This window comes from Lygodium microphyllum, chromosome 14, assembly GCF_053477565.2.
Source record: "Lygodium microphyllum isolate KBCC chromosome 14, Lygodium_microphyllum_v1.1.10, whole genome shotgun sequence".
NCBI lineage: Eukaryota > Viridiplantae > Streptophyta > Polypodiopsida > Schizaeales > Lygodiaceae > Lygodium > Lygodium microphyllum.
In genome coordinates, this window is record NC_141148.1 from 115,905,536 (window position 1) to 115,928,903 (window position 23,368).

Genomic DNA, 23,368 nt, shown 5'->3' on the forward strand with positions numbered 1-23,368 from the left:
CTTCCTCAAGCACTCATGAGCAAGCAAGAGAAGAGAAGGAGAGAAGAAGAAGAGTCCACTTTGCCACACACCAAAGAATGAGCTTCTCATTCACTTTTTGAGTTTATATACAAAGCCCTCATCCCGTTGGGCACCCATCCCCTTTTTTACATGACCGATCATCATGGCAAGGTCCTCTTTTCCCATTCCCTTCTAGTTGCCATTTCTCTTTTATCATGCCCTTCTACCCTTTACAATTTGCATAGGAGAGAGCATGGCACTCTTTTACAAAATTTTGGTGATGCCTGTGGGAGCTTTCGCTCAACCGCCAAGACCCACGGACCGCTTATTGTTTCAAGCGTTCCAAGCCGAGCACTAATGGCTACCTCTCACATAGCCGACGCACCATCCATATCTACAGGTGTAGTGAGCTTACTTCCATGCCGTTCGAGTTACCTCCTCTCCCGCGCACTCCGGTAGCTCCATGATCCAAGTGCAAGCTTCAAGCAAGATCCATCCTCAAGCTCCGCGCTCCAAGCTCCATTGCCGTGAGCAAGACAAGAGAAGAGAATAGAAGAGAAGAAGAGAGGAGAAGATGGAGAGCTTCTCCTCCTCGGTCCCTCACTCTCACACACTCACTCCCTCACACTCTCACACTCCCTCTCTCAAGCACAAGCTCAAACAAGCAAGAAGAAGAAGAAGAAGAAGAAGAGGAGAGCTACTTTTGGCCACATACAAGAATGAGCTTCTCATTCACTTTTCAACTTTATATACAAAACCCTAAGTCCCTTTTGGGCGGTCATCCCCTTTTCCCATTTGTTTACATGGCCGGCCATAGCCTAGGCCCTTTTTCCCATTGTCCTTCTATCTTCCTAGCTTCCTTTCCACCGCCCGTCTACATTTACAAATTGCACGGGTGAGAGCCCGACACTCCTTGAATTAAGCCATGATGCGCTTGCGCTCTTTTACAATAGTTTGACTTGCGCTTTTCCTTGTGCGCCTTTGTCTTCCGTTTCTCTTTGCCTTGGCCTTTGTCTTTATCTTCTGTTTAGCTTTCTGGATTTTCCACCGCCTGGCACTCTTTTACAAGATTTCAGGGTGCGTCTTTATATTTTAAAATGTGCCTTTCCCCTTTTGCATTTCCCTTGGACTTTTAAGGTTGCCCTTGCACTTTTGGCCTTTTCTCCTCCTCTTTCTTCAGTCGGGCTACCTTTTTCCCGCCTTTGACGTGCATCTTTTTTATTTCCTTTTGCTTTCTTTGTGTTGGGGTTAACAATGCCTTTGCATTTTTAAAATGCACTTCTTTGTTTGACTTGGATTTTGAGGCCTCCCTTGCACTTTCGGCTATTTCCCTTCTTCTTGCTTCTTCCATTGTGTCTGATTTCCTTTTGGGCCACCTCTTTTAAGTGAGCCAACTTGCGCTTTTCCACTTTCTTCTTGTGCTGAGGTTAACATAACCCCCCTCCTAGTTTAGTACCAGTCCCATGGCACTGATGTGTAGTTGTTGGAAGGCAAGATGGATATAGTTAGATGGGTTTTTTTTAAGTTTGTATACGAACCCCTTGCGGGGGATTTTTCCAACTCCCACTTCCACTTGCATAAGCACAATGCACCACATGGAAAAGCAGGCACATCCCTAGGTTGTACACCTTCTTTTCTTTTCAGGTACAAACAAAGGCTCCAATCCCCAACTTCGAAGACCCCATTGTCATGCAATGTACTCTTGGTCTCCACCACCTTAACCGAGTGATCCGTTTCTTCCTGAGACTGATTCCCCCGAGACCCCATCATCATCAACTCACATGTCCACCCTTGTAAATTATCGAACCTTCATCAACTCACAACTACAAGTGTCCTAGAACTAGCACCCACCTAAGAGAGGGGTCATCTTATGTGACAATGTCACCATGCAGACAAAACAAACCAGAAACAAACCGAGGCATCCCCAACCAAAAAGCGAATGAAGAAGCTCATTTGGAATGGCAGAGAAAAAGGCAAGCTCAAGAGGAAGCTCCAACTACTTTGGCGAGGTCCTCTCAAGGATGAGGGAGGCCTTGTCAAGGATGAAGGATTCTCTCTCAAGGACGGATATTAACACCAAATATTCTAGCAAGGCTCTCTCAATGATGAGGGCAAACCTTCGAACGCTCTCGCAAGGAAAGTGCAAGGCGTAATGCAATTCATTTTATAAGGCATGAAGGTTTCCTCTTGTGCCAATGGTGAACTCTACGCGGACATAGGTGAAGGGATGCGACAACTTGATAGGAGTGGAGGAAAGCCATGTAAAAATCAAGTAGTAGCAGCCATGGAGGGCAAGAAAACGAATCCATCCAACACCATCTTAAATTTCAAGGATAGATCCACCCACCATCACCATTCAGCACGGGACCAGGCCCCACACCATTTTCAATTTCAAGGGCCGATCCATCCAACACCATCCCCCGCAAGGGGTTCGTATACAAACTTAAAAAAAACCCATCTAACTATATCCATCTTGCCTTCCAACAACTACACATCAGTGCCATGGGACTGGTACTAAACTAGGAGGGGGGTTATGTTAACCTCAGCACAAGAAGAAAGTGGAAAAGCGCAAGTTGGCTCACTTAAAAGAGGTGGCCCAAAAGGAAATCAGACACAATGGAAGAAGCAAGAAGAAGGGAAATAGCCGAAAGTGCAAGGGAGGCCTCAAAATCCAAGTCAAAGAGAGAAGTGCATTTTAAAAATGCAAAGGCATTGTTAACCCCAACACGAAGAAAGCAAAAGGAAATAAAAAAGATGCAGGTCAAAGGCGGGAAAAAGGTAGCCCGACTGAAGAAAGAAGAGGAGAAAAGGCCAAAAGTGCAAGGGCAACCTTAAAAGTCCAAGGGAAATGCAAAAGGGGAAAGGCGCATTTTAAAATATAAAGACGCACCCTGAAATCTTGTAAAAGAGTGCCAGGCGGTGGAAAATCCAGAAAGCTAAACAGAAGATAAAGACAAAGGCCAAGGCAAAGAGAAACGGAAGACAAAGGCGCACAAGGAAAAGCGCAAGTCAAACTATTGTAAAAGAGCGCAAGCGCATCATGGCTTAATTCAAGGAGTGTCGGGCTCTCACCCGTGCAATTTGTAAATGTAGACGGGCGGTGGAAAGGAAGCTAGGAAGATAGAAGGACAATGGGAAAAAGGGCCTAGGCTATGGCCGGCCATGTAAACAAAGGGGAAAAGGGGATGACCGCCCAAAAGGGACTTAGGGTTTTGTATATAAAGTTGAAAAGTGAATGAGAAGCTCATTCTTGTATGTGGCCAAAAGTAGCTCTCCTCTTCTTCTTCTTCTTCTTCTTCTTGCTTGTTTGAGCTTGTGCTTGAGAGAGGGAGTGTGAGAGTGTGAGGGAGTGAGTGTGTGAGGGTGAGGGACCGAGGAGGAGAAGCTCTCCATCTTCTCCTCTCTTCTTCTCTTCTATTCTCTTCTCTTGTCTTGCTCACGGCAATGGAGCTTGGAGCGCGGAGCTTGAGGATGGATCTTGCTTGAAGCTTGCACTTGGATCATGGAGCTACCGGAGTGCGCGGGAGAGGAGGTAACTCGAATGGCATGGAAGTAAGCTCACTACACCTGTAGATATGGATGGTGCGTCGGCTATGTGAGAGGTAGCCATTAGTGCTCTGCTTGGAACGCTTGAAACAATAAGCGGTCCGTGGGTCTTGGCGGTTGAGCGAAAGCTCCCACAGGCATCACCAAAATTTTGTAAAAGAGTGCCATGCTCTCTCCTATGCAAATTGTAAAGGGTAGAAGGGCATGATAAAAGAGAAATGGCAACTAGAAGGGAATGGGAAAAGAGGACCTTGCCATGATGATCGGTCATGTAAAAAAGGGGATGGGTGCCCAACGGGATGAGGGCTTTGTATATAAACTCAAAAAGTGAATGAGAAGCTCATTCTTTGGTGTGTGGCAAAGTGGACTCTTCTTCTTCTCTCCTTCTCTTCTCTTGCTTGCTCATGAGTGCTTGAGGAAGGGAGTTCGAGTGAGTGAGGGAATGAGTGTGTGAGGGTGAGGGATCTTGGAGATGAAGCCCTCCACCATCTCCTCTCTTCTTCTTCTCTTCTCTTCTCTCATCTCACGCATGGCTATGGAGGATGGAGCTTGGAGGAAGAGGCTTGAGGATGCTTGAGCTCGCATCACAAATCGTGGAGCTACCGGAGTGCTTGAGAGAGGAGGCAACTCAATCAGGCATCAAGGTAATCTCACTACACTCGGTAGAGAGGGATAGCACATCGGCTATGTGAGAGATAGCCATTAGTACTTGCTTGAAACGCTTGAAGGCATAAGTAGTTTGTGGGTCTTGGGAATTGAGCAAAAGTTCCCATTACAGAAAGCAAACAAAAATGTCACATAAGAGAGGTAGTGGAAGTAGAAGATCAAAATGCCTTGATTTGGTTCATAGTGATTTGTGTGGGCCAATGCATATAGTTTCATTATGTGAAGCACTGAAATTTGTAACTTTTATAGATGATGCCATAGGGAATATTTAGGCTTAGCCTCTTTGAAAGAAGAGTGATATGTAGGATGCATATCAAAAGTTCTTGGCATTTCCACATAATGCAAGTCTAGGGGATAGCATGCTAATATTGAGGTGGGAGTGCCACATGATGGTAGATGGCCTCATGTCTTACATGATAGATAAGTGGAAAAGCCAAAGGATTCTATTGAGCTAGCTTCACGTTGGTTTGTGAGGGTTTTTAGACTACCGGATAGATGTACTCCATCTCTAAACTATGTCATATCATGGATTGTGGTGAGCCTTCTTGTTATGTAGATGCTATGATTAAGTATGGTAGTCATAAGTAAAAGAGGGCTATGGATCCTGGGGAAAAATGCTACTTGGGAGTTAGTTTCTTTGTCTAAGGGAAAACATGCATTTCCATGCAGGTGGATCTACAAGTTGAGGATATCTCCATCTAATGCATTGTTTAAGTATAAGGTAACATTGGTGGCCAAAGAAACCAAGTATGAGAAGGACATTGACTTTGATGAGATATTCTCACTAGTACTCAAGATGACCGCCCCTCGTATGGTCCTTACTTTGGTTGCTAGAAAGAATATAGAGTTGGCTCATATGGATGTAAGGACTACTTTCTTGCATGGGGACTTCTATGAGGATATTTACATGTAGTAGCCTGAGGGGTTTGTTTTTAAATTTAGCCACCAAGAGGATAGTCCTAAGTTAGATGAGAAAAAGGCTAAAATTTCCAAGATTCCTTATGCATCCACAAGGTAGCTTGATGTAAACCCTAACATTAGCTCTGTAGAGGGAGTGGTTAGCATGTATATGACAAACCCTAACAAGAAGAATTAGGAGGTAGTAAAAAGTATCATGAGATAATTGAACAACACTAGATTTATATGCATATGCTTTGGAAGAAAGGATGCATCTATTCTTAGATATGTATATGTTGATTTTTTTAGTATAGGCTCTAGAAGGTCTAGTATAAAGACACTATTAGTGAAATTGGAAATTTTCCATAAGTTTAGGACTAGTGATTAAAATTTTCCCTTTGTTATGACTCTCACACTATGCTCCAAATTTGGTGTTTAATAGCTTAATAGATTTTGCTATTTTTTTTCTCTCTCTCTTTCTCTCTTTGCATTTTATTGTAGTTTATTTTCTCTCATCTCCTTGTTCTCTCTCTCTCTCTCTCCCTTTTCTTCTCCCTCCTCTCTCCTCTCTTTTCCTTCTTTCTCACTCTCCTTTTTCCTGTTTTTTTTCTTCTTCTTCTCTCTCTCTCTCTCTTTTAAATTTTAAATTCTCTCTCTCTCTCTATGTATATATTCTCTCTCTTCTTCTTTTTCTTCCTCTTCTCTCTCTTTCTCCTTTTCTTCTCTCTCTCTCCCCCCTTTTTAAAAATAGGTAATTAAAAATAAGTAATTAAAAGAGAAAATAGGTAATTAAAAGAGAAAAAAATTAAAAAAAATATTTCAAAATATTTAATTAAAAAGAGAAATAAAAGAAATAAAAGTTCAAATTAAAAAGCTTAATCTAATTGAGAGAGAGAGAGAGAGAGAGAAGAAAAGCAAGGAGAGAGGGAGAGAGAAGAAGTGACTGTTCTTTTCTTCTCTCTCCCTCTCTCCCTCCTTTTCTTCTCTCTCTCTTCTTCTCTCCCCCTCTTTCCTCTCTTTTCCTTCTCTTTCTCTCCTCTTTTTTCATTTTCTTCTTCTTCTTCTTCTTCTTCTTCTTCTCTCTCTCTCTCTCTCTTGAATTTTTTCTTTTCTCTCTCTATAATTCTATGTGTGTGTTTATATTCTCTCTTCTACTTCTTCTTGAACTTCTCTCTCTCTCTCTCTCTCTCTCTTTTAAATTTTATCTTTCCTCTCTCTATAATTCTCTCTCTGTTCCCCCTCTCTTTCTCTCTCTTCTTCTTTTTCTATTTTCCCTCTCTCTCTCCCTTTTATTTTAGTTTATTTTCGGGAAGGGGGTAGGTTCTTACAACATCTACAAGGCCACAAGAGTGCCTTCATCATTGCTCCTACATTGAAAGAATGTATTCATTATTGATTTAGCAAAGCTTTTATGTACTATGGGTATGTTTATATACTTGCACCTAAGAAATAAAATGTTAGTTTACCATGTGCTATATAACTATCTAAGACCTACATAACTTGTGGAGTAATCCTTGGTTCTGAAGGATAATTGAATAATTTCTTTTGAAGGACAAAAGTGAAACATATACTTTTAGTATACTAACTTAAGAAGGGTACTGTTATTGGCTATACCTCTTCTTTTGAAGGGTAGAATCCTTTGTGCCTTTGAAAACATGCATGCAAAGCTAAAGTATGTGTGCTTCATGGTGACATTATTTGATGGGTGAAGCCACCTTTCAAGGTCCTATGTGGATCAAAGCTTCACACATTGGTGAAATGTGGATACCTACATTTGCAACCTCAATGATTTCCAAGTTTTGTGGCATCGTGATAACTAAACGGACAAGAAAGGATGATGAACGACTCAAAGCGCTACAAGAAAGGTTGACACAAACCCTTGATTACAAACTACTCAACGCAGTACAAGAAAGGATGATGTTTTGTCCCGCACGTTTCCGGTTACAAATCTGATCAAAAGCAGTTCCTTTAGACGACAGTGAGGGCGTTGAAGCTGTGCATGGGCGACACCTACCCTACGTATGATACAGCAGGCCAATTGTCCCATCAATCAGTTGCGGTGCATGATTTGGACAAGAAATCGAAGCTATTGCATAAGCGCTTTTTGTACCGAGAGAGAGAGAGAGAGAGTGTGTGTGTGTTTTATCGCACATCGTCTCAATGCATTGTATGTCACATCCAACAGTCCTTTGGTTTGTCACGAGAATATTTCATGCCAAACCATCCTATTTAGTTAGCTTAGACCGCATGCCAGTACCTAGAACAACTTTAACAAAACCTAACATTTAAAAGGCTCACTCTAAGGCCCTTTATCGGGTTGGATGAGTACCAATAGGGTTGCTGCACAAATGGTTCAAGTGTGGGTTGAGTTTCATGAATATGTGAGTTTAAACCTCGCTTCACCCCCATGTTCTCAGTACTTAAACCAACGGCCATAAACCCTGCATGCTAGAGCCAAAACCAAGCCATGCCAACATGTATACCAAAGTAATGACTTGTCTCCTAGGATAGACAAGTGATACGAAGAAAACACCAATTTCATGGCCTTCCAAATGACTTGTCTCGAGACAAATGTTTATGGGACTCCAAAATTTACTAGATAGAGAACATAATCCATTGCATATGCATCCTCTAGTCATTTTTTCAATAAGGAAAGTACCAACCATACTTATTTGTAGGAGAACCTTCAATTTAAGGGATATGGAAAAGGACTAGGTTATCTAGAGATTGAATGCGCTTTGCCTATGAAAAAATAATTGTACTCTACCAAAAGGAGAGGTAAATGTATCATCCACCAAGACTAGACACTAAGTTAGTCAATAATTTAGCAACAATCTTAAGAGACTTTCTCTTTGAACCTATATTTATCAAGATACAATCTCATTGGAAGTCTTGGGATAATCATCAACAAGATGATACATATTATTTTGAATATACTATCCTTCTCAAACTTTAATATATATCTTATGATATTATAACATAAATCTTATTTTACAATAACTTTTTTCAAGGAGGATATACATAACTTGTGATGTTAGTATAAAAATCTTATTTGACATACTAACCCACTTTTAGTTGTTTATTGACTATTGACCTACTTTTATTGAGAATTACTATAAACTGAGCAAATATGAGAAAGCAAAGCAAGAAATTGAGCATGAATGGACTGAGCATGCATATGAATTGATGTAACATAGGCTACTTTCATACTAGAATTTTACTAACAAGAGGGCATTTACTCTAGTATACCTACTAAAACCAAATACATTAGCCTAAAATAACTAACGAGAAATCGAGCCACAATTAGCACACTATCTTGGCCAAATTGTTTATTGACTATTGACCTATTTTTATTGAGAATTACTATAAACCAAGCAAATATGAGCAAGCAAGGCAAGAAATTGAGCATGAATGGATTGAGCATGCATATGAATTGATGTAACATAGACTACTTTCATACTAGAATTTTACTAAGAAGAGGGCATTTACTCTATTGTACCTACTAAAACCAAATACATCAGCCTAAAATAACTAATCAAAACTCGAGCCACAATTAGAACACTATCCTGGCCTACAAGACCAAAATGTGAAATATGTCATCATAGACACCGAACTTAAAGTTCAGTTTTGGATATAACCATCACCTAAATAGCACTCACATAGGATAAGCTATGATGTCATAATAGTGCTTGCATGATCTCCAACCTTGTCAAAGCTTCTTGATGTAGAAATTTATGTGTTGAGGGATCTAATCAAAGATTCATCATAGTAAACACAAAATATAGATGTACAGAAGGCATGTAGATCTCCTTTTTTTATTTCCTTAGAGAAAAATCCAAGGAGCAACACCTTGAAAACTTCCCCTCACATAAGTTCACACCAAAGGCAATCCTTGCCTTCTTCCATTGTGCAATCCAAAAAATATAGACTTACCATGGATGATTGCACTTAGACAATCCCTATCTTCTTTGATTCCATTATTGAAACCTAGAGAATGTGGACTCATCATGGATGACTTTACTCTGATGGACAATTTTCCCTTGCAAAGGTTGAGCATGGGTGAATGCACTCAATATTTCCTTTGTTTAATTTCTCTCTCCTTGTGATAACAGGACCATCTCATGTCCTTGAAGGGCACGTAGTGCAAGGAGAATACTTGAGGGACAAAACCAAAACACTTACTAACTCTCCTTATTCTTATATCTTTGACCCTTGAAGTATGGTGTAGGCACACCCTTAACCCCCCCACCTCTCCCATTCTGAACAAAAGCCTCCCATTGCTTTGCTTTCCCCTCTAGTACTCCCCAACAAGTGGTTTGACAATTTTCTTGTGTTCGACAAATAGCCCATTCCTTCACATGCATCAATCTTTGTAGGGATTCCTTTAGTAATAAGCACTAGTCCTCCCCTAGGCTTTGGTTGATGAATGGTTACATTCTCATACCAACATTGGCTTACCCTCTCAACATGAAAGTAGTGGTGAAGTATACTTGAAGCTCGTTTGCCTCATGAGATATGCCTCGCCACAAGTAGGGAGGAGGTCATGGGGGAGAGTTGCATTGTGAAGGAGTGCACTAGCGCTAGTGCACCCCTTCACAATGCAGCTCTCCCCCATGAACTCCTCCCTACTTGATAGGATCGAGAATGATTGGGAGGTTGGTTTTGATAGGACTAATTTACCTCTATTTGTTTGTTTGTTTTTTTTTGGGAGGTTGAGATTGTGAATGATTGGGTTTGAGTAAAATTGAGTATACTTTGAATGCTTTTTTATGAGTATGAATGGTTTTCCTTGAAGCTGAATGGTTTTATGGTATACTATTGACCCTTTAAGGTGTATTGTTGAGCTTCTGTATGTCTTTTATTGGCTTCTTTTTGCTTCTATATGTGTTCTATGGGATGATTTCTTAGCTTGGGAAAGATTTCCAATCTTGGAAAGAGAAGATTATAGGATCCAAATTAGCTAGCTTGAATGAAGATGTAGTTGATAAAGACTAGAGCAAAGAGTTGAAGATGATCAATAGAGGATTATTCTAATTTATTCTCATTTATTATTGAGTGAAAGTATGTGTAAGAGATCTTGTATGAGAGATAGCCATTTTTTGTGAAGAAACATTATGTGTATGAGAGAGATTGAGAGACAAAGACAAGATGTTGATGAATAATGAAGACTATGATAAGTTCCATTCAACATTGAGTCTTCTTTGTATATTTCATTCTTATTAGTTTGTGGTAAATATGAAGAATATGAATAATATGCTATGTTTTGTTGAATATAAATCTGTGGGAGATTCATTTTATGATGCTACATAAAGATTTATTATCCATGGTATTGTTTTCTTTACTGTGGTCTCTTGAAGAATGAAAGACATGCTTGTTGGTGATACAAGATATACTTTATTGTACCTTTTTCCTCATTTCCTTGGTATTCTCTAGAGAATTCCATGTTTTAGTGCACAATCAAGGAATACTACCATCAACAAGCATCTACAGGAGACTAGAAATGAAAGAAATGATACTGTTGAAGAGAAAGAGGAGCAAGAAAGATTGTAAGATTCCAAGTACTACAAAATAATTGGTAGAATTCATAGAAAAAGTCAGATTCTTCAAGAGATTCATTCCCCTATGGCATGAACAACTATCTTGATGCATGCCTAGTATGAGACTTACATTTTTGTGTCAACCTATTTAGGAGAATATTGAAGAAGCATAAGTAGAGAGACTGAACATCAATGGATATTTCATTGAGGAGTCTCTAGACATTATTAAGTGGGAGATTGTGAAGAAGCTCTAGGATTCATGGTCAATGGAGGTCCACAAGAATAAGAAGGAAAAGATTTGGGACTTATTCATGGATGCACAATAATAGGATACATGGGATGGTTGGTGTATTGACAACCTTCTCTTTATCCAATTGGCAACCCACTAGAAGCTAGTAGATAGAGGCTGTTCAGGTTGGTACTATACCAAAATGATGGCACTATGGCAATTCTTAGAATAATGAAATTTTATACATTTAGAATAAAATGCATTTCCCTACGTATAGTGGTATGAAAGCATAATTTAGAGATTGTGAAAAGAAAGAAGTGGAAGAAATGTTGGCAAGAGAATCTTCTAGAGAATAAAGCTCCTCTGTTTCCCTTTGGTGGAATACCAAAAAATTGGGTGGAGCCAACTCCCTGATGAATAACACGATAAAGAGGCAAGCACTAGAACAAATCTAGAGGTATGTGAGAAGATAGAAGGCAAAAGTAAAAAATGAGAATGAGCTAGTAGGAGAACCTTTATCACCCTTGCGGCACTCTTCATAGAAGTCTCAATTGCAAATTAAGGTCTCCTCTTAGCCAAATCTGTATTGATTGATGATAAGCGAGCGAATATAGTCCCATTGCCAATTTTCAAGGGAGAAAACAATGAAGATCTCAACCTTGATTTAGTGGAGTTCACGGTAGCCTATGTGATCAACAATGCTAGAATCCCAAATCATTGGTTGTGGTGAGATTCCCCGCCACTTTAAAAAATGCAATGTTTTAGTGATATAAGAGATAAGAAGTAGGAACCTTTGGTACATGGGATGAATTGAAGGTGGTATTTCTCACCAAATTTAGACATGAGGGTTTGAAGGGTGGATACAAAAGGAGTTCATGAATTTTAGTCAATCCTCTAGAGAATGAGTGGAAACATATGTCTCTAGAATGGAATCCATGTTGAAGAGATGGACCCTACCATAACTTGGATGAAGGCATCTAGAAGGGAGTCTTCCTTAGAGGCCTACAACTAGAAGTTTACAAGTTCATAGAATTGAAAAGACCAGTTAATCTACAAGCTATAGTGGAAGGTACAAGACTGTGTGATGAAGTTGAAGCTAGATTGCCTATGACCTCAAGAAGAGGATTCCTAACTCCTCCAATGCTAGGAATGGTATATCCACCAACTGTGTTTCCAAGGATTGTTCCTTACTCCTACCCACAGATGTCTATAGCATCTCAGTATAATGTACCAACTCCATAGTGACCATAGACAATATCTCCAATGATGGTCCAACCACAACAAAATGGCATGAAATAGTTCTTCCAATGGTAAATCAACAATAACAGTGAAACCATACCAATTGGAATCAATAGCCAATAGTCCAAATAGGAACTTTGAGCCAAAAGCCCCTTTGCATTAGTCCAATCAATCTATGTAGTAATTACAAAGACTCCCCAAAATCCCACTTCAAGTGCTCTAGGAGGAGAAAATTTAAAGGATTACTTGTCTAACTTAGTTGCAAACATCAAGAAAGAGTTGATGGATGTGATTAAAGAACAATTACAGACACTAAAAGTAAATATTGCCAGTCTATCAAACACTACAAGAATAGGAAGAGATATCATATAATCAAATAATTGGTGTAGAAAGCAACATTACACAAGATATTTAGCCACTAAACGTACCTAAACGCTTACCATTTCTAAGGCCTTTTGTTCTTATTGCTTGAGAAAGAACCATATAGAGGGCATATGCTCTCTGAAGAAGATGGATAATAGAATGAAGAAAGATGAAGAAGTAAGGTTCAACCTACTAGAGTCCAAGGTGACAACCCAAAAAATTGGCCCAAAGCTTAGGTAATTTCCTAATAAAAGAATGCAATGTTGTTAGGCTACTTGGAATCCCAATGGGATTGGAGTCATCTTGAGTGAGCTTCCTCTTGCATGTACAATGTGTATTTGGCACAACAGCTCAAGCAAGTCCCTCCTCCATGCAATTCTTGACATGGTATCAGAGCAGTGCCATTGAGAGAGGTTGGTTTTTGAAGGCTAAAAAGTGAAGGAGAAAAAGCAAGAATTTGAGCAAGCAAGCAAGCAATAGGTAAGAAGCTCTCCCATTCTTCCACTCTCTCTCTTGGATAGTGCATGTGGAGGCATTAGAAGTAGGGCAGAGTGAAAATCTCAGATTGCTATGAGATTTGGTGTGCAAGCAGAGCACTAATATTTGGTGTACGCTACCTTTTTGGGCATTTGAGGCCATTTTGGGCCCCTTTTTAGAGCCGCAAGGTTGCGGACAACAGTTTCATAGTATACTATGATTTCAGCTATATCGACCGAAAGTGGGTGCACATGTTGCAGATTTCTAAAATGTAAATTTTGAGGTGTTTGCTAGGAAGCAAACATAAGTTTTATTTGCAAAAAGGTTGTAGATTACATGTATTGTTGAGCATTCAATAAAAATGGTTGCTTGGTGTATTGCTATGCACTTGTTGTGAAAGGTTGTAGAAGGCTTGCTTGCTATTTTGTATCTTTTTTGTGATAATGGCAGAGAACAATAGAAATTTCATAATTGAGAAACTGGACAAGAACAACTACCCTTCATGGAAGTTTCATGTGACAAAATTCCTCATTGGAAAGGGCCTTTATGAGTTCATTTCAGGTGAAGAAAATGAGCCAGAGCTGAATATCCCTAGTACTATAGATGAATTAAAGGTGTGGAAAGAATGGAATGCAAAATACAATGCTGGGACATATTAGGAATGTAAAAACTTCACATGCAGCTTGGACAATTTTTGAGAACATGTTTTCAGTAAATACAAAGGTACGAAAGATTCGACTCAAGGCAAGAGTTGAATACATTGAAAAAAGAGAAAATGTCTGTCAATGAGTAAGTTTTGAAGGTGATGAGCATTGCAGATGCTTTAGTAGTGATTGATGCAATGCTCGATGATGATTATAGAAGGATTCTGTCATTGGACAATGTCATTTTTGCTAGTGGTTTAAACAAAGGATATAGAGAAGCAATAATAGGGTATACACACAAAAAACCCTTTGAATTGTATACAACAAATTTGTTTTTTCTTCCAAAAAACAAAGTCATTTTGCACAAAGCTTCACATTGGAGATTCAGGATGACAATGGCATGAGTGCCAAAGTGTTGTAGCTCCTAATCTATTATGCAGAATGCATTATAGGACTATAGTGCCTCATATAGAAATATATCTCACTGTTTCTTTTGATCGTGCCTCCCGCATGGAAACCATGGGAAAGTTTATTGTTTCACTTAACACTCCATCCGGTGAGACTATATCTATCACACCTCATAACATGGACAATCCACATCCTGAACTTAGACCAAAATTCCCATGAGAATAGAGTTATACAAAATTATTATTTTAGAATGCATATTTAAATACATGAAAATTATATGCTTCATAACATGGAAATATGATTAAAGATTGACTATTTTTAGGTATATTTATTAGAAGGGTCTAAATATTAGTTTTTTTTTTGTTAAAAGATAATTAGAATAGGATGTAGATTTATTTTTTGAAAAGCAAATCATGCAAGAAAAGGAAAAGAAGAACGCAAAAAGATGCCTTCAATGTATTTTTAGCACAAACGCTTAATTCAAATTTATAAATACATGCATGGGGGAGATGCTCTCATCACCCAATCCTGTGTCATGCAAGTTTTGTATATTTCTCTTCTCTCTTGCAATTTGTTCTCTTCATATTTTCTCTCAATTTTTATCTATTATATGATGAAGGTTAGCAAAATTGGTATCAGAGCATAGTGGTTGATGAACCCATCAACATCATAGGTAAGTCGTCCATCCATCTTGAAGATTTCTCTATCATCCACATTAAGGATTAGTCAAGTACCCTATGGTTGAAAGCCTTATACAATGGTTTTTGGCCTAAAATTGGGATTTCAAGGGTATTTCCTGATGAAACTTCAAGTACGGGAAGATAAAGGTGGAGCAAGCAAAAGCTAAGAGATTTGTGCTCTCATCTTCTTCTTTATTCATCAACCATTTCATCTTTCTTCACAGTCTCTATACAAGACTAGTGAGACAACCTAGGTTATACAACTCAACCATGATTAACTAACATAAGTTAGTCTAATTTCTTGACTTATTTAGAATCAACACACACACATGCTAGTGACAACTAAGCTACATAGTTGTCATGTTGAGGATAGAATACATGCCCTTCAGGCTTGTCCACCAATACCTCTTCTTCTAGGTCACCATTCAGGAATGCATTCTTCACACCGATTTGTTGTAATTTCTAGCCCTTTGATGTAGCCAAAGCAATTGCAATTCTAATAGTTGACATCTTGCAATCGGGCTAAATGTTTCTTCATAGTCTAAGCCATATTGATGATCATACTCTTTTTCTACCAATGTGGCCTTGTATCTTTCAATGCTACCATCAGACTTGCATTTAACTTTATACACCCATTTAAAGTCAATAGTCCTTTCGCCTTCAAGCAATGCAACTAATCTCAAAGTTTGATTTTCAACTAATGCAATCATTTTCTCATCCATTTCTTTGCACAAGTTTTTATCCAAGACAGTTTCACCAAATGTAGTGGGTTCTTTGTACTCCATAACTTTGGTCATGTATGCATAATGACTTGTAGAATATCTAGTGTATGTAAATCTATCAATTGGGTATCTCACCCTCTAAGAGCATCTCAACAACTATTGTGCATTTCTTGATTCCCCTCTTTCATGAGGTGGAATATATTTGCTCTGCTTAATACTAAGAGTATATAAAGATGGACTTTCAAGATCACTATCCAGGCTTTCAGCTAAGTCATATCCACAAGTTATCATGCCGAGAGTCATCATGACACATGCATCATCAAAATTTTTAAATTGTCCTCTACTAACTTTTTCTTTTCCTATGCTTTCTACATCATTTATCCTCCTCACTGACATAGTGCTGTCAGCAGATGGTGATGCATAGCTATGCAATCTACCAGTCCAACGAGATACATGGGAGATACAGCACGTGTAGACCCAGACATAGTAGTACTCTGTTGTGAAACAACAATAGACCCATGGTCTAAAAACATACAAGTAGGGACAATAGTAGATGATGCATACCAAGAAGCCATTTCATCAAAGATGACATCTCTGCTGAACAATGTTTCCCATGTAGAGGGATCAAAGCATTTGTAGGATTTCCACTCTTGAGCATAACCAATGAACACACTCTTGCGCACCTTAGGATCCAACTTCCTTCTCTTTTCATCAGGGATATGGATGAATGCAATGCAACCAAAAACTTTCAAGTGGATGATGTCTACCTTATGCCCATATAGCTTTTGATATGGTGGCATTTTATGAATGCATGTAGCACATACATTGTTGTTATAATAGCCTCAACCCAGTAGTATAGTGGCATATTTTTCTCATTAAGCATTGCATGGGAAATCTCCCATAAGTAATTTGTTCTTTCTTTCAGCCACTCCATTGTTCTATTGTGGAGTATAACTACATGAGAACTGCCTACGAATGCCATTATTGGCTAAGTATGCATCAAAATCATTAGATACATATTTCCCACCACTGTCCGATCTCAAACAAGAGATAAAGCAATCAAACTCATTTTCAACCTACCTCTTGAAGTCCTTAAAAATAGCAAGCACCTCATCTTTGTGTTTGAAGATATACACCCAAGTATACCTGTTGAAGTCATCTATAAATGTCACATGGTACTTGGAGCCTCCAGGAGATGCATTATGGGTTGGTCCCCATACATTTGAGTGTACCAACTGTAGTGGCCTCAAGCTATTCTTGACATGTTTTACAAATGGAAATCTAGATTTTTTACCAAATCGATAGGCATTATAGACATGACCTATCTTAGTGCATGCAAACTTTGGCAAACCTATGACTACTTGCTTTCTTTGCATAGTTTATAGCCTTTGAATATTTATATGCCCAATCCTCTTGCGCCATATTTCAAGATCTCTAATAGTGCCCTGCCCATGTGTAAACATGACTGATTTCAACTGAGGCAATGCAATATCCAATGTGAACATTCGACCATGTCTATTGCCATGAGCAACAAGCTTGTATCCATTATTGAACTCCTCTATAAAATAGCCATGCTTATTAAGGTGAACCTACAAGTTTTGCTCTGTCATCTATCCCACCACTAACAACAAATTTTTTGTAATAGAGGGCACATGCAATACATCATATAGACTTTTCTTCTGTCGATCATGAATGACCAAGGGAACCATGCCCTTATTCTTAATGCTATGTTGAGTATCATCTCTTGTGCAAATATCTCCATGCTTTTCTAAAACCATGTCAGTAAACAATTCACCATGCCTTGTCATATGATTAGATGCTCCATAGTCAATATACCAAACATCATCTGTCTTAGTTTCCTAGGCTACATGGTTCTGAACATACATCATTGCAAACAACTTGTCCATAGAAGCATCCTTAGCATGACTCAATGATGCATAGTGTCCCTATTGTTTGCTTTTTGTATTAGCTTGCTATTTCCAACAATGTTTTGCAATGTGGCCATACTTGCCACAGTAATGATAGTTCTTATCCTTGTTAGCATTCACATGCATCGTTTGAGATTGCCATGATCCTAGATCTCTAGAGTTGAATCTCCTCCTTGGTTGGAAGTATAGACCACCTCTAGCATTTTGCCCTTGATGTGCTGATTATTAGCATTCTGAGATGCATGTTGTTGAGTTTCTCTACCATGAGAAGACCCTCTTTCATGGCTACCATGATCTCTTTGATTTGAATAAAATATTGTTTCCTTTCCTTTTGAACTACTTGAACCAATAGCTAATCCCACTTCGACATCTTCATGTATGAGCAAAGAAATAAGCTCATTAAAATTTGGCATTCGAGATCGCATTGAGATAGAGGTGTAAAAGGATTTATATTCATGTCCCAACACCCACTATTTGTGTAATGTTGTCACCTATCTCAAAATTTACCATATCTGCCAGCTGAATTTACTCAGTTTAGTCTTCTAGATATTAATGCATGACTCCCTGTATGAAACCAATAGTATTTTTAATGAGTACTTACATAACACTCAGGCAATACTCATAAATTTTTTACTTATTCAAATTCAGCTCATTTTAGTCATCAAGCAACTGTTAGTTCATCTAGGACATTTAAGAATCCTAGTTGCATAACATGTGTATGCTTTCTCTCAACTAAGAGAGTTCTAATTCTAAGCAACTATACTAGTATCTCTATTGTATTGGTAGTATATCAGCTTAATATCTTGCTTTGCATTTCCAAGCATCTGGCACATGACATGGAGGAATGATATCATATCATTCTAACATTATTACTACATAATCATTCTGCAACCAAGCTGTCTGGGGGACAAACAGTCTGTGATATAACCCAATTAGCTCAATGATATCATGGACATATACCACCCTCACTGAACCTCAATACATAGGTGTATAAGTATCATTGCTCATACATTTTTCAACCTCCAGTTAAACTATAACTAGTTAGTAGTCTATTAATCCAGCCTCATATAAGCCAAGCTTGAGCATACAATACTCTTGAACATGCATGGGTTCATCACTAACCATTTAACACCATACCAACATTAGTAACTAGCACCTTGAGCTCCACAAGGATTCAATTCCAACTTATATGATTGCACAAAGTCCAATACATGCAAGGAATAGGTACTTAGAGTTCCTTCAACTGTTTGCTCAGATACATTCATATTTTGTAACAGGATTGCTGACATGATCATGAGTGCTTTAAGTCATCATACCCTCCATAGGTATGCCATTCATCATCACAATGGGCTGCCTTAGTCATTACCAATGCAGAGAAATCATTAAGTACATTCCACGTTAAGCTAGGTGATCTTCAAACCTGCCTGAATGCTCAGGACCTACTGTTCAAGCTCACAAGACCTGCAGAATGACTTACAATCTAAAGAAAAACTAGCATAAACTTTCCTTGTTGTCCACTTGATTTCTATTGCCGTTTGCTCTTCAAAAACATTCAGCCATTCATGTTCAAGATTATTGCAGAGATGCTACACTCCACCTAATGATGACATTGAATAGGAGATCCACCTAATTAGTCTGAATTTTAATGTCCCCATTACTTAGTTTATTTTAATAAAGAATGTGCATATACATTCCAAAAATTGATTTATGTTGAAAAAAAATAGTAAAGATTGCACATTTTTAAAACTAGCTCTAACTATGAAGATAATTGATGAGATATTATATGCCAGTTCATGGAAGGAAGGCTTGGGAAACCCTCCCAAGACAAGCTTATTAAAACTATCTTTGTAGCATAGAACAACAAAAAGAACTAGCTTAGTGGATAGGTTAAGTGCACCTGGGTGACAACATTGCCGGGACAGGTGACCTCCCGGGAAGTTTTTCCTAGAAACTAGTGGGAGCTTCTCGTGTGTACAACAGAGCCTTCTCACATGTGCGCGTGCGCGTGCGCGCGCGCGCGCGCACACACACACACAATAAAGTTGGAGAAGATAAAGTAGATGAGAATAGCAAAGTTGGCAAGGAGAGGTAGGTGAGAATTAAAAAGGGGAGAGAGAAAACAAAAGAGAAAGAGAGTAGGTGAGGAAAAAAATGAGAGAATGTAGCTCAAAATGTCAAAGATGGCAAGTAGGTGGAGATAGGTGATAAGATGAGATAAGGATGATAATAATGATGAAGAGGAAAAATATATATATCTCTCCTATTCAATGTGGTAGGTGCGTAGCTACCGAGATACTGAATCTAATCTAATCCATAAATATTACTAATGATAGAATTAGGAAGGATAATGAGGTCTTAAGAGCTTTTTCTGCTTTGTACCATGAAGGGAATTTGGTGTTTCCACACATGATCATGAGCTAAAAGACATGGCTATGGGGGATGGTACTATAGTGTGCTCATGATTGTATGTGAGAGAGAATGCATGTGTGGAAAGAAAAGAGATAGCAAGATAGATAAGCTAGATACAAATTAGAATTATAATCATATTGATAGATGAGAGAAATGTATATTACAATGAGCATGAGCCTCTTTTATAGGCTTAGGCAAGTGGATTGTTTACATCATTAGTGATGTCATAATCACATGGGTCCAACTACTTCTCTTAAAGAGTCTAAGTACATTCCCCCTTTTTCCACCTACTAAAGGAGGATTCACATGAGCCTATTAGAAAAGCGAATTCCAACAAAGAAAATAAGAAAAAATAGACAAAGTACAAAGTATACATAGAAGCAAAGAGGATGAGGAATAGATATCATCTCATCCTATGCCCATCATCTTCTTAAAAAAGGCATAATGTTTCATTGGGAAATTTTTAGTAAGCAGATCTATAGAATTCTTGTCAATCAAGATCTTGACAAGTTCTATCTTCTTTTCCTCAATCACATCTCTAATAAAGTGATAACGGATCTCAATGTGCTTGCTCTTCACATAAAAGCCTGATTATGTGCCAATTGAATGGCACTCATAGAGTTCGAATGCAATGTAAGAGTTATAGTCATACCAAGGTCTTCAACTAGATGGCCTAACCATAGGCCTCCTTACAAGCATCAGTGGTTGCAATGTACTTAATAGTAGACAAGGCCATGCATTTCTACATCCTGGACATCCAAGAAACATCACCTCTAGCAAAAGTGAAGATATAGCTATAGGTGGCCTCCCTATTATCTACGTCTCTTGCATTATCAAGAGTCTATGTGTCCCATAACTCTAGCATCCTGACCATCATAACACATGCACATATTTGTAGTGTCTTTAAGGTATCTCATGATACCCTTGATGGGAGCTTTATGGCATCTAAATATCATCGACCATGTATTACCATACAATGAGCCACAACTCCCACATTACAAATGCTATGTCAGGTCTAGTGGCTATCATGGCATATAACAAGCTATCCACCATAGATGCATACATGATCTTGACCATCTCGGTGTCATGATGCTGCGTGTCCACCATTGTAAACTTGAGGACAGAGTTTTTCACTAGGAATTTGGACTCATTAGTCAGTGTCATTAGGAAATTGTTTTCTGTTGTGTCTCTTTTTTGTTTGCCATTCAATTCAAACTATCAGTTTCAAAATTTGATTACTTGGTTCCATCCTAAAATTTATTGTATTCGCTTATGGTCAATGGAAACATGCAGATGGAGATCTATGGTTTGTCATGTGATTTATTCACATGTGCACTAGATAAGATGGAAAGAAGGGGGGACAGAAGATGAGAATTAGAAGAGGAAGAGGAAGACAACCCCTTGGGCACACTGCAATAACCACCTTCCTCTTCATGCCGAGTATTAATCCATCCTTGTCAACATCATGCAAAATGAACACATTAGTCACAAACTATACAAAGTAGCACTACAACAAAAAGGCTCCATAGACGCGCTTATAGACGCAATATTTGAATTGTGAAAAAAAAAGTTGGGCGCGTTTATTAACGTGTCTATTTTCGTGTCTATAAAATCGCGTCTAAAAGCACACTTATAGGCAAAAGTAGACGCACAATTAGACACGCCTATAGACGTAGATATAAACACGCTATAAAAAAGTGGATATATTCATATTATGTGTCTATAGACGAGTGTATCTATGCGCCTAAAACCGTGTTAACTCTGAAAGTTTTTAACGAGAATAGACGCGCATTTATCTTGCAATTTAGGCACGCTGATAGACGCGCAAAATAGAGGTATAAAAAAAAAACCAGAGAGCATGTGGCTTTGCAGGCCACATGCTCTTTGGTTTTTTTCCCCCCCATCAACATCAAATTGTATACTTAGGGAAAACAGAGAAAGATTATTTCGAAGATTGGATACTGAAAACAAAACAATGTATGTAGCACACGAAATTTCATATATATAGATGAAACGTTTTTACATTATGAGTTTTAGTGCTTGTGACCTCAAGCATGGTCATGGTCGCAAGCACTAGCTGAAAGTAATACATATCAAAAATGAAAATTACAAGCCAAGGGGAGGCATGCATGCATGGGGCTCCTCTATATCTCCTCAGAAGAGGCATCATCATCGCTACCACCACCGCTGCCTGTGCCGCTGTCATTGCCGCCACCGCTACTGCTAGTCCCCCCTTCGCTATCCTCAACTGCATCAGGGTTCGCCTACACAAAGGATTAAAGTATATAAATACAATTACAAATAATAAATCATATTGATCTATACTTTTCATGTAAAAAATAAAACATACCTCTTCTGGTGGTGGAATCCTCATGGCGCGATTATATTGCTCCTCTGTGATGAGTCCCTCCTCGTAGAAATGCTGCCAAGTGGACGCCCGGTTATGACCTCGATGGTAGCCTACCTCTCTAGGAGTAGGCATTCTACCAACGATATGGAACTACAAAACAATTTGAACATACAACGTATTAAAACACACTACATAATGAAGTGAAACAAATTACAAAATTTAATTTAAAAAAAGAAATCAAATAATACTTACAAACTCAGCCTCCTATGACTCCCTGCCGCCCAATCCATAATGGGACGATCCCATGGTTGCCATCTGGATATGTCGTGCCTCTGCATGTTGGCAACTTGTCATTTTCTCTGTTGCTCTCTTCTTGGCCTCTTTCCACTCCTTGCGGTGGCAATTGGGTGGTTGGCCATATGTAGGGCGCCCCTGCTCTTGTCTCCGCAATGACTCCTTGGCGCGTGTCATAAGGTGAGACCTCTTGTTATGAAGCGCGTCTCTCACCTTTGACCATCCCCAATCATCTGAGAATCGTGAATTCTCGGGATTAGGGTACCTTTTATGTACTGCCCGCAGCACCTCTTGCCACAAACCATTTTTTTGGTGCTTGAAGGGAATCATGCAATCTTTGTATGTGGCATGCACAACACTCCTCAAGTAGGCTATCACTTCCCTCCCCTCGGAGTCATGCAAGATACCACCAACATCAGTGATAGAGTAGTACATTTGTGGAGGCTCACCTCTCTCATTTTTTGATGAGGGTGATCGAGAGCCACCACCTAGGCAACCCCCACAAATCCCTCGACCTCCTCGTCCTCCCGCACCACTCTCCCTCCTCCCTCGACTTGCACTACCCTCTACCTCACTCGATACACGTGCCTCTGCAGATGTACGTGCTTTGGCCAATCTATGTACCTCAGCTAATCCCTGTGTAGGCAAAGATGTGATAGGTGTCCCAGACATCACATTGAAAACCTCATTTGCAGTGGGAGGGCGACCAAGATAATTGGTCATCTCCCCTATGAATTGCTCCTTGTTAAATGGGGTGTTGGAGGATCCAGGATTCCACATCTACACAAGAAAAATCATATTACCATGTGTAGATAAAACATATTATATACATCGTCTATATTACATACTGCGTCTATATCTGCGTCTCTGTGCGTGTCTATACCCGCATCTGTGGCGGCGTCTGTCAACGCGTGTATCCTCGCGTGTACACTGCAAAGCACACGTGCCCGCACACGCGCTCAAAGACACACCCCAGAGA